General features: G+C 38.7%; 1 protein-coding gene across 2 annotated transcripts in view; it reads right to left on the bottom strand.

The window, feature by feature from the left end:
• Positions 1-11,318, bottom strand: part of sema4ab (sema domain, immunoglobulin domain (Ig), transmembrane domain (TM) and short cytoplasmic domain, (semaphorin) 4Ab) — a 62,274-nt gene that overhangs the window by 47,565 nt on the left and 3,391 nt on the right. The window lies entirely within an intron of this gene.

Here is an 11,318-nt window from a genome sequence, read left to right on the forward strand (position 1 = left end):
TTTGTATTGGATCGGAAACAATCGAGCCGCTTTACCCCGAACGCGGAAGCTGAGGTGCAAAGAGCCCATAGCTAAAGGGCGATTCCACCTAATTTTTCATTACCTTCAGCATCTTTAATGGACTCTAGTTTAAAAGCTACTACACCTAGACACTTGAAACTTGGACTGAATTATTCTCCTCTTCAAGCTGAATATTTAAAACCTTGTTTGGGATTTGTGAAACATTTTTCTGATTTGTGAAAACTCAGTAAAGTTCGATTATCACCATTTTTTTTTTTTGCATCTCTTTCATATTAGAACTGATCTAATTAAAAAAGCTACTACACCTAGACACTTCAAACCTGGACTAAATTATTCTACTCTAACAGCAGAATATTTATAAGCATGTTTGTGATTTGTGAAACTTCAGTAAAGGGCTATTTTACCACTTTATTGCATCTGGGTTGCACTAGTATTGCTCCAGCTCCAAATCTAAAACACCTAGACTCTTCAAACTTGGACTGGATTATTCTGCTCTAATAGAAGAATATTTGACACTTTGTTTGGGATTTGTAAAACCTTTTTCTGATTTGTGAAACTTCAAAAAAGGGCAATTTCACCACTTTTTTTAAATCTTGGTCACACTAGAACTGGTCTAATTCCAAATCTACAACACCTAGATACTTCAAACCTGGATGAGATTATTTTCAATTAATATCAGAATATTTAAAACCATGTTTGGGATTTNTAGAGCAGAATAATTTAGTCTAGCTTTGAAGAGTCTAGGTGTTGTAGTTTTGGAGCTGGAGCAGCTCTCATGTAACCAAGATCCAAAAAAACATCAATAATCAACCTTTCCAATGAGTGGAATTTTCAGAGTTTTATTTTGAAACTTTCAGTAAACTTCATTTTCATAACCACACTAATCCAATGTGTAACAGTGGTTTGGTTAATCCACCTGTATAATGCCCAAAACAGGAGGTAGTTCTAACTGCCAGCTCAGCCCTCCTATGTAATAACAGTGTTCCACCATGTTGTAGTTCTGACCTTCTGCTCTGCCCTCTGTATTAAAGTGTTCCGCCATATTTAGAACTACAGAGTCTTTGTAGTCCAAACCAGCAGCTGTGCCTTCCTCTGTATTCTGTTGCTATAGCGATGAAACTGCTGTGTGTGTGTGTGTGAGAGAGACTTTAACTTTATGAGATACCCAGTCAGTTTTAATGAAAAAAGCAGTCCGAACAACTGCTTCCCGTTCAGGATCCGTAAGGCCGATCCAAAAACCGTTTGAAGCATATGAGAGGGCTATTTGTCGTCTCCTATAGTACCGCGATTCATATCTGTAGCTCATTCACAGTAATTGCAGTGATGAGAGAAAAATGGTGTGCGCTGAGCTCAGAAATTTTTCAGAAATGTACGTAAAACACTGGGGAGGAGCGTCAGTTAGTCCTGTCCCATCACTTTGCTCTGAAGCACCTGGACCGAAAACCGTCAGCCCTAGGGAAATTTCGAAAACATTTTACGGGAGCAGGCATGCGTATCAATGTCATCATGACCGACTTTCATACCAATAGAGCAGTTTTTGCACCGATGAGAGCGATTTCAAAATTATTTTTGGGTCAAAAATCCACTCCGTTTCTCACTCTAAAAAAGCGGCAGTTGGTGTCAGTTACACCCTAAGGTTCGGCAGTTGGAAATTTCGCTCGTTTTTCGTTTTTTACGTCGCCGTCGTAACTCCGATCCCCAATAAAAATAATAGCTCCCTTCTCGGCATCGAGCCGCACGATTTGATGCCACTTTTGTGGGGGTACACGCAGCGGTACGAGCCGCATTAACGGTGATGGAAGAACATAAATAATCTATAACTAGAAAATTCCGCAGAAATTTTGAGGGGCCTGCCAAAGTGTGCCCGTCGGTTTGGACCCAGCGTTCCGATGCTAAAAATTAGCCTTAATGCTAAAGAAAGCTTCAATGTAGTTAATAACCTGTGGAGAGTCAGAAGCATGTGGACAAAGCTGTACTTGTACCATTCAGTATGTTGCATACGGTAAAATTAGNGGTCTAATTCCAAATCTACAACACCTAGATACTTCAAACCTGGATGAGATTATTTTCAATTAATATCAGAATATTTAAAACCATGTTTGGGATTTGTGGAACCATTTTCTAATTTCTGAAACTTCACTTAACAGACCACTGCATAAGATCTTTCCTTCCAAGAGCCATCACCATCTACAATAACTCTTTGAAGAATTAATGAGTTACACCAACATTTAATTTCCCATTGGGATTAATAAAGTGGTTTTGAATTAGAATTGAATTTGAAAAAAGACTGCATGGAACAAGTGTGAATAGTAATCTGATCTTTAGTGAAGTTTCACAAATCACATAAAGGTTTCACAAATCCCAAACATGGATTAAAATATTCTGCTATTAGAGCAGAATAATTTAGTCTAGCTTTGAAGAGTCTAGGTGTTGTAGTTTTGGAGCTGGAGCAGCTCTCATGTAACCAAGATCCAAAAAAACATCTGAAATCAACCTTTATTGAAGTTTCACAAATCAGAAAAATGTTTCACAAATCCCAAACATGGTTTTAAATATCCAGCTTGAACTAGAACTAGAGCTTGAACTAAACTAGAGTCGATTAAAGATGCGAAAGGTAGTGAAAAATTAGGTGGAATTGCCCTTTAGCTATTGAAAGCTGGAATTGGAAACCAACTTCAGCTTTTTGGCAAAATTGCCCTTTTTTTGAATTTTCACAAATCAGATAAAAGTTTCACAAATCCCAAACGTGGTTATAAATATTCTGCTATTAGAGAAGAATAATCTAGTCCAGATTTGAAGTGTCTAGGAGTTGTAGTTTTTTAATTAGAGTAGATCTATGGCGATCCAGATGCCAAAAAAATTGTGAAAATTGAACTTCACTGAGTTTTCACAAATCAAATAAAGGTTTCACAAATCCTAAATATGGTTATAAATATTCTGCTATTATAGCAGAATAATCTAGTCCAGGTTTGAAGAGTCTAGGTGTTGCAGTTTTTTAATTAGAGCAGTTTTAGTGTGATCCAGATGCCAAAAAATAGTGATTATTTAACTTTATTGAATTTTCATAAATCAGGAAAAGGTTTCACAAATCACAAACCAGGTTTTAAATATCCAGCTTCAACAGGAGAATAATCTAGTCCAGGTTTGAAGTGTCTAGGAGTTGTATTTTTTTAATTAGAGCAGTTTTAGTGCAATCCAGATGCCAAAAAATAGTGATTTTCGAACTTTAATGAGTTTTCACAAATCAGGAAAATGTTTCACAAATCACTTTTGTGAAACTTAACTTTTAAATATTCTGCTATTAGAGTAGAATAATCTAGTCCAGGTTTGAAGAGTCTAGGAGTTGTATTTTTTTTTTTAAATTAGATCAGTTCTAGTATGAAAGAGATGCCAAAAATAGTGATTATCGAATTTTATTGAGTTTTCACAAATCAGGAAAAGGTTTCACAAATCACTAACATGGTTTTAAATATTCTGCTATTAGAGCAGAATAATCTATTCCAGGTTTGAAGAGTCTAGGAGTTGTAGTTTTTTAATTAGAGCAGTTGTAGTAATGAAAGAGGTGCCAAAAATGGTGAAAATCTAATTTTATTGAGTTTTCACAAATCAGATAAAAGTTTCACAAATCTAAAACATGGTTATAAATATTCTGCTATTTGAGCAGAATAATCTAGTCCAGGTTTCAAGTCTGTAGGTGTAGTAGTTTTTAAACTAGAGTTGATTAAAGATGCGGAAAGTAGTGAAAAACTAGAAAATTCCTGCAGAAATTTTAAGGGGCCTGCCAAAGTGTGCCTGTCGGTTTGGACCCAGCGTTCCAATGCTAAAAATTAGCCTTAATGCTAAAGAAAGCTTCAATGTAGTCAATAACCTGTGGAGAGTCAGACGTATGTGGACTAAGCTGTACTTGTACCATTCAGTATGTTGGATATGGTAAAATTAGCCAAAATGCTAATAATAGCATGAATGGTATCAGTAGAATAGTCTATAGTAACAGACAGTTCCGCCATGTTGTAGTTCTGACATGCTGCTCAGGCCTCTGTTTTAACTGAGTCTTGGCCATAGATAGAACTACAGTTATGGCAGTTATGGCTGCCTTTCTCTGTATTCTGTTGCTATAGCGATGAATCCTCTGCCGACTGCTGTGTGTGTGAGACAGAAAGCTAGGGAAGGATTTCTATCTTTGAGACACCCATGAAATGCTAATGTTCACTATCCTGAGAAAAAAAACATAAAAAAAAGATTTTCATTTTTGCATCGCCTACGGCGATGCACTTTTGTCAGTGCAATTTTCAGAGTTTTATTTTGAAACTTTCAGTAAACTTAATTTCCATAACCACACTAATCCAATGCGTAACAGTGGTTTGGTTAATCCACCTGTATAATGCCCAAAGCAGGAGGTAGTTCTAACCATAGGCATAATATAAGGATAGACGCCTATTGGACCGCTCTGGCGCAGGAAATACGGCAGCCATCGTGGAGCGGTATACCCTCCTATACCACTCTAAAAAAAGATGTGTTAAAAAACTGTTCATTGGTATACCAATGCGGGGTCTACTCTTATGTCTATGGGTGTGACAGACTTATAGTGCTGTGTATTCTATTTTTTTCTTTGGTTGTTCTGCCTAAGGTCAGTTGCTATTGGGTGATTACACTTTACCTGAATTCTGATTGACTGGGTGGCGGGACTAATCTGAAAGACTGAGGGAGAGAAGAGAGAGACGTGCTAGAGCTTTGGTGAGCTGTTTTGGGGACAAAAACGTCTAAAAAGTGCAACAACTTAAATGTGCACTAGCGCCAAGGGACAGCTGAAGGACTAAGGGAGAAGCGTTTGGTGAGCTGGATGCTGGAAGTCTGCACAGGAGCCTGTGGAGAAGGAGAGGCTAGCTACACCTGCGCTGGGCCCGCTCTTTGGACTTGGATGCGTTTTCCTTCGCCTTTACCGAGAAAGGTGGGGATTAGCTGACTGTTATCCGGAGAGACAGTCACCAGGACCTTATATAAACCAACCACTGTGGATTGAGGACCAGTGGTGAGTGTCGTCAGTTTCAGGCCTGCAATTGACTATAATGCCGGTCTTGTGAGAAATTCTGTTCCCCCGTGAAAATCTGTTCCCCCTGTGACGGGAGCGCGCATTGCAGCCAGAGACGCGGATCCGGTGAATCTGACCATTTTCACGGCGCTTCTGATCGATTTCTCGGTAAAAACTACTCATATGATCATGTCAATGTGTAACTTTCAGTTTANAAAACTAAGACCGGCCCCCGACCAGAAAAGGGAACAGTCATGTGGCCCTCGCAGGAAAAAGTTTGAGGACCCCTATGCTAGAGCTTTGGTGAGCTGTTTTGGGGACAAAAACGGCTAAAAAGTGCAACAACTTAAATGTGCACTAGCGCCAAGGGACAGCTGAAGGACCAAGGGAGAAGCGTTTGGTGAGCTGGATGCTGGAAGTCTGCACAGAACCCTGTGGAGAAGGAGAGGCTAGCTACACCTGCGCTGGGCCCGCTCTTTGGACTTGGATGCGTTTTCCTCCGCCTTTACCGAGAAAGGTGGGGATTAGCTGCCTGGAGAGACAGTCACCAGGACCTTATATAAACCAACCACTGTGGATTGAGGACCAGTGGTGAGTGTCGTCAGTATCAGGCCTGCAATTAACTATAATGCCGGCTTTCATTTGTTTTATTTTATGGTGGGCCCACTAATTAAAAACTGTCATTTATTTTAACCTGTCATTCACAAGAGGACCCAAATTTGGGTCCTCTCGTGACAGGGGTGTCAAACTCCAGTCCTCAAGGGCCGCTGTCCTGCAACTTTTAGATGTGCCTCTGCTGCACCACACCTGAAAAGAATAATTAGGTCATTAGCAAGGCTCAGGAGAACAGGGAGGAGGTAATTAAGCCATTTCATTCCACTGCTTTTTACCTGTGGCACATCTAAACACTGCAGGACAGCGGCCCTTGAGGACTGGAGTTTGACACCCCTGATCATTGTGAATGACAACCTATGAACAACAGGTTAAATGTATTTTGTTAAGACTAAAGGACTCCTATGTGTTCGGGACTGTTCAGAATAAGTCAATTTAGAACTCTATAAGCGTTTAAAAGACAGGGAAAGTCCCTATTTCTGAACCAGGTAGTTGTCAAAGCCTGTTGTATTTTTATTTGTATTTAACTGGTTAGGAGAGGGTTAAAGAACAGACCTAAAATATAACACTGTTCCTTTAAGTTCTATTCATTCAGGCAGACATAAGGTCTGTTGGTGATGGTATATTTTCACATGTGGTCTACTTTAATTTGCATTCTGAAATTTGGTAAATAAATGCTTTACCTTTATAAAGTCTCCTTATTCATGGGTCAGACATTTGCAGTTAACTAAGTGGAATGCTTTATAACAGGGGTTCATGGGAAATGTAGTGAAACCAGTTTCTTGGGGTGTAACCTTAAACAGATAGAACCCAGAGCGCTAGATCTAGCCTTAGACACCAGAAAGCGCTACAAACGGATCCTGTTTAGTTACTGTTAAATTCTGCGCTGCCACGTGTTGCTCCTTCGCCCCGATGCGCAGCAGGACGCTCCGCTGACTCAGCAGCGGCTCTTTTTGTGGGATGAACCAACATGAAGACAGATTGCGGCAGAGATCTGAGGATCAATCAGATCCTCAGATTGAAGCTTTAACTTCGTTTCCAGATGTTGTCAAACAGTATTTTTATGAGAGCGTAAAGCTGCCAGGTTAGAAGCTTCAACAGCAAAGTGGCGCTGATCAGTTGGATGGAGGAAAAGCCCAACATCAGACCGCATTGTTGCTCCGGTAGTATTTTTCTTTAAAATAAGCTTTTCGGCACTGTTTGCCTTTATGACAACAATCCAACAGAAAAGTTTACAGAGAGAAGGGGCAGGAGAGAGAGACAAGCGAACCAGAGGACGACAGTCAGATTCCGAACTACGGCGGTCTAAAGTTTAAATGCAGGGCACAGCGCTGCGCTTACTGCGCCACGCAAAGCCCCTATTCCAGTCGCCTTTTCAGAAGTTTGCAGTTTCCCTTTGATTAATTATTAACATTTTTACACAATTCAAACTGTCTCAGGAACTCACCAAGTTCATCTTCTTTCATTTTCTTGTAAAAATTAGTTTGGACCAAATATATGCTTTACACGCAGATCCGTTGCCATAACAACCGAGTAACAACAAATCCAATAGCTGACAGAACAGGCACTGCGTTAAGTAGCACCTGTTCGTTTTTGGCGAAATGTTGCGCCCAAAACGCAAACATTTCACCTGAGTGAAGTTGGCCCCCCACCTTCTTCAAATCAGACAAAATTAAATTGGTGTCAAACGTTTGTGCTACGTTTGTGCAGCAAAAATTTTCGTTTGTGCCGCTATCATTTTAAAGATATAAAGAAATGTTTCCAGAGGTCATCTAAGGTCAACCAACCCCCCACCTTCTTCAAATCAGACAAAATGGGTGTCAATCAACTCGGCTACGTTTGTGTTGATTTGTGCAGCAAAAATTTTCGTTTGTGCTGCTTTGGCTTTGAAGATATTAATGAAAGTGTAAAGGTCAAAAGGTCAACCAGCCCCCCCACTTTTATGAAATCCAACTTTCTTTATATCTTTAAAATGACAGTGGCACAAACAAAAATTTTTGCAGCACAAACCAGCACAAACATAGCACTAATGTTTGACACCAATTTTGTTTGATTTCATAGTTTGTTATGAGACAGTTAATCTGTGAAAACGATCAATCTCCTCCATCTCCTTCTTGAATTACTATTACTGGTTAAAGTAATGCACCGTTCTGACCAAATCAACCAATCAGAACTAGTAGGACGTTCTTAGCACTGTGAATTAGCCTCATTCACTCACTGCTAAATGTGCTAATGGTGGAGAAACAACCTATTACAAGAAACCACGTATCTGCTGTCATTGATAGTGTTGAAGAAGATTCTAGGTTATAATGTTTTTTAAGAAAACTCTTTTGGCTCGATCTCCTACTGATCCCAGGTTCTCCCTGCGGGCCGCGTGTAGCCACACAAAAACAACAATGAGTGCAGACGTCACAGAATTGCAGTTTAATCCAATAGAAGACAACGCATAAAGTTACAACAGAAACTGCAGAACAACAGAGACATACATTCATTTACCTGACATAAATGGAAAAAAGAAGGAAAGAAAGAAAGAAAAGCAAAGACGTCCAAAGACGTCTTTGGAGAACTGCAAGAGCAAATCTAATTTTACTTCTGTGTAGAAAGTTTTATAGTAAAAGGCGTATTCTTATCTTTAATTTATTCAAATAAGGCATATCTTTGCTCATCCAACCAGGAGCTATCCTTTATCTGAAGTCAGAAACTCCTGCCGTGTTTACAGCTTTTCACAGATGAGTGTGGAAAGCTAGAACTTCTACTGTATTGTTTTCCCACACAGACAAAAGGCAGTTCAAGCGATCGTAGCAAACCATCTGCTGTAACTACAGGTAACATAAAGGTCAATAGGCCAGAATAAGTTACTGATTTTAAAACTATAATTAGGCTATTTCAATCAAGACATGTTAAGTTTTAAAACTAGCATACTTCAAATTTATTTTCTTAACAATAGCTATGCTAACTAAACTGAGCATTCACAGTTTGAATCTGCACAGCTCTGTGCTTTGCTAACTGCAGCACGACACAAATCGAGGGGAAGGAAGAATGAGCAGCACCACATGAGATTGTGATTGACAGCACTAAAACTCTCCTGCCACTGACTGGTTGTTTCTAGCACTGGCAGAAGGCAGAGGAAATAGATTTTTCACAGATTACCTCTCATACAATACTGTCATAACATAATGACAGTTTTAAAAAATATGTGAAAAAAAATTGATAAAAAAAAGTGACATACTGCAGCTTTAATTTCACTCAGAAGGCAACAGGTCAGGAGGGACGTGGGTTAGAGCTGCTGCTGACTGAATCATCTGTTGCAAAGTGGTAAAAGGTACAAGGGACAAGTTAAATATATGAATATGTTGGTAATATTTTTCCTTAATTCATTAAATGCTAGTGAAAAGAAGGCAAACAGTAGTTTGTAGCTAAGCTAACTATGCTAAATGTTTGATAATCTCACACAGTCTACTCACCTCTCATGGAGAAAAACTGGGTTAGAAATTAACACTCTTGCCTTTTTCTCTCTCTTCCTCTCTTTTTTCTGAAAACCTGATTTTATAACTTTTCTTAGCAGCATAGTAACTGCCACAATCGGTCGTGTCTTCCACTGTCTGCAGCTGAACAGCGTCATGGTGAAGCTCCAAGCAGGATCGAATCATTTAACGCAGATAGGGGGGTGTTCAGGGCAAATATGGATGTGTATTTTTGATCTGGGAGTGGGAACATTAAATTTTTACTGCTAAAACAATCTTTGAAAATATAATATGATTACGGTAATTTTGTAATTGACAGGACCCCGATTTTTTTTTATTTCTATGAACAAAAAAATAAATAATTACCCCCTGTTGGTCAGGGCCCCTAGAATTGTCATCACTTTTACGCCCCCTGCTCTTAATGTACATAACTCCACTGCTGAATGAAAAAGAATGTTCAAACTTATTTCAAGTTTTCTGTGTAAGATTTGGATAAGCCTGTGATATAATGGGAGAATTTGTTCTAGTCAGATGACTCATAAACACATCATGTTTGGAAGGATGGCTCTGCACATTTCCTTAAAATCACCAAAGTTCCAGGTGGAAACCTCATTGTTTGGACTCTCTTGCATTATGTGAGGTTAATCTAATCTAAGGGAGGATGAGGAAAGAGTTGAGATCTTGTTATCCATTACCACAGTGGTACCCAGTCCTGGTCCTCAGGGTACACTGTTTGGCACGTTTTACATATGCTTCCTGTTCAGCATGACTGATTTAAATTGTTGTATCACCTCCTCAGTATGCTGTTAATCCTCTATTCATTTAAACCAGGTGTACAGCAGCAGGGAAGCACCTTAAACCTTTGGGACAGTGGACCCTGAAGATGAAGATCAGGGTGAGGGACTTCTGTCATACACTTCACAAACTAATGTAAGCTGAAGATTTGGCAACCAGTCAAACTCTAATTGATAAACTAACATAATTTCAGTTGGAAAGATGTTAATTTCCTTCCTTACCAAACCAGGCTGAGGTGACAAACCCAGGATCTCCCTGCTGCAAGGCAACATGCATCACCATGCAGGCCAATATGACAAAATACCTTCTAGGGTTGTCTGACTCTAGTAAGTAACATCTAGAGGCATGACATTGTTATGAGATTGCAATCCCTGATTGTAATCTCGTATTTTGTGCAGTTATTCAATTATATATGGGATTTAAGCATTTATAAGCTAAATACTCCAATTACACTTTTATAGTTATAGAAAGCAGTGAAAGCACTTTACAGTAGAGTCACATTCACCCAGTCATACTCACAAACACACATTCATTAACTGACACAATATTGTAGGCAACTTTTGGTATGCTCAGAGGTGGAAAGAGTACAAAAATAATGCACTCAAGTTAAAGTACACTTTGATAAGAATTTACAAGTAAAATTACCAGTGTAGATTGATACTCAAATAACAGTAAAAAGTACCTCATTAAAACTGACTTTTAAAATCCCACCTATCTAAAAGTTTTAAATAACTGACTCTAAACTACAAACCTGATCCTCTGTTTTCAGCTTCAGCCAATACAAATTATAATCACAAGTAACCAGGTAAAAAGTCCATACAAATTGTACTTGATTACAGTGATGAAAGTAAGTGGTTATTTCCATCCCTGGGGTTCCTATAGGGGCACATCAACATGTGACAGGAGGAAACCGGCATCAATCAGTAGGTGTGTGGGTATGAGATGGTTTCTTCACAGCTACTAAATAGAAGTAAATTAGAGATGGTGATGGGTGATAGTGAATGTCTTGGTGTAAATCAAACAAGGCGTGAAAACAAAAAACAAAAACATAATATATAATAATATTAGTTTTTACTAATATCAGTATTAGTTTAAGTCAGTGTTTTTCAACCTTTTTTGAGCCAAGGTACATTGTTTTAATTTAAAAAATCACGAGGCACACCACCAACCAAAAATGTAAACAAAGATACTCTGTAGCCGCCTATATTACATATATAGTCATTCTTATCAAAGTGTCTTGAATAGGAATCAAATAAACACAAAAATGTATTTTTATCACATTTTACATTTCTTATTTCAAATTGCACGTAACATGTCGACTTCAAAAATACATCTGAACACTGTGGTCTTAAATTTAAAGAAGTTGTAGAAAACTTCAAAGTGTTTTACAAACTAAT

This window comes from Poecilia formosa, unplaced genomic scaffold, assembly GCF_000485575.1.
Source record: "Poecilia formosa unplaced genomic scaffold, Poecilia_formosa-5.1.2 Scaffold101, whole genome shotgun sequence".
NCBI classification, from domain to species: Eukaryota; Metazoa; Chordata; class Actinopteri; order Cyprinodontiformes; family Poeciliidae; genus Poecilia; species Poecilia formosa.